This window comes from Nothoprocta perdicaria, unplaced genomic scaffold, assembly GCF_003342845.1.
Source record: "Nothoprocta perdicaria isolate Ctin4 unplaced genomic scaffold, notPer1 scaffold_85, whole genome shotgun sequence".
Lineage (NCBI taxonomy): Eukaryota > Metazoa > Chordata > Aves > Tinamiformes > Tinamidae > Nothoprocta > Nothoprocta perdicaria.
This window is the reverse complement of record NW_020456143.1, coordinates 1,319,378-1,321,209: the sequence shown is the minus strand read 5'-3', so window position 1 is coordinate 1,321,209 and position 1,832 is coordinate 1,319,378.

The window sequence follows — 1,832 nt, the reverse complement described above, 5'->3', positions numbered from 1 at the left end:
ATCTACACAAATAATATTGTGTCTGAGATCTGCTTTGCACTCACAGGATTGAATTCTTCTAATCCAACATCAGAAGGTTAGTTATCTCTAAGTCTTGCTACCTCAGGTGCCAACATGGGCATAATGTCCCTGTAAATGATAGGTCTTTAACCTGTCTTTAAAAGCTTCCTSTGAGCAGGACAAGTCATCCACTGGAGAGTCTATTCTCTTTATTGACCATAAAGAAAGTGTCAGAAAACCATCTGACCTTTAAACCTATAGCTTAGATATCTTAGGAGAAATGGATTTCATTCAACTTGTCTGAATGCACATTTCTGTGAAAGAAAGTGGCACTGGAGAATCGAGATTTAATTTCTATTTCAGTTGTGCTCATAAGCCACAGGTGTCCTTGAGCAAATTGATCCTCCTTTCTTCACCAGGAAGTATTTTCAGCAGAAGTTCAGTACACTGACTTGTGGAAAGGGAGGAAACCTCAGCATGAAAATCAGCACTTCCCTCTACAGGAGTAGAAACTGCAGAAAACAAAAGACCTGCAACATTTCCAAAAATAAGAGATATGTCTCCAYAGTTAGGAAAACAAATCACTTGGGAAATAGGAAAATGTTATTTTATCATGCAGAATCAAAACCTGCCTGGATGTGCCACGTGCTCTAGATGTCCCTCCTTGAACAGAGGGGTCGGACTAGATGCTCTCTAGAGGTCCCTTCCATCCTCAACCTTTCTATGATTCTGTGTGAACAGGCTTTTAGATTTCAGAGTAGGYGCCTCCTTGTAAAAACCTCATGAAGAGATATTAGCTGTTATACAGCTGGATATGCCCAAAGATTCAAGAGCAGGCCAGAAAAAGATTTCAAAGCTGAAGTAAGCCTAGGTCAAGAAGCAAAAATTTGGTGTTTTAGAGTCTTTATTTTCTATATAATCTTAGTGTCTTTAAAGTCTTTCCTGCAAACTATTTCCAGACAAAATAACATCCAGCAAATCCGAGAAAGAGTTAAGCAATGTGTACAGAATGCACCACAAGAATCTGAGAATCTATAACGAACTATCAAACACACAGCTAAATGTAGTCTCAGAGGGGCTGGGGAAGAAGATATCACTGGCCAATCTAAAGTCTTTTTTAGATAAGTTGAACTTATTAAGTGTTTAATTACAAAGGAAACTGCCATATGTARACCTTGTTTGCTTGATGGTGCTAACCAAGGAGCCAAAAGTCCTGTTACACTACTGACTCCTGAACTATTTAATAGGACATTTTCTCATGGGTAATGATTTMGGAGTGCTCAGATGCAGTGATTAAATCAGGTGACGCCAGTAGTGTAAAATCTTTTTTTGAAAATACTTAAAGCCAGACACATTATTCTTCCACTATAAGAAGATTATTTAGGACAATCTGTAGCTCAGCAGAATTCTTTCCAAGTTCTGCTCTTAATAAGCAATCTGCTACTCTATGCGGGCGGGTAAGTTCCATAAAATCTTTCTAGTTTCTGTGAAAGCAGTAGTTAAAAAAGTGTCTTAGTATACTAATCAGATCTGTTACATTGGCATCAGGAACTGAATTACATGTAGCAGTAAATGCTGAGGAGAAACTTATCTGGTCTTCAGTAGCACTTCAGTTAAATCTGGAGAATGGAGAGTATGTATTCTCTAATGGAGAATACAGGCTTCAACTTTAAAATTGCATAAACAGTAAGCAAGAGAAGAAGAAATGACTCCAGAAAGYCAGTATTTAAAATTGTGTGTGCTGAAATAAAGAAAGGTACGGAGGACTGTGAACATCTGCTCATAATATCAAATTCAGACTACAATACAATTCTCCTACTTGCATACTGACT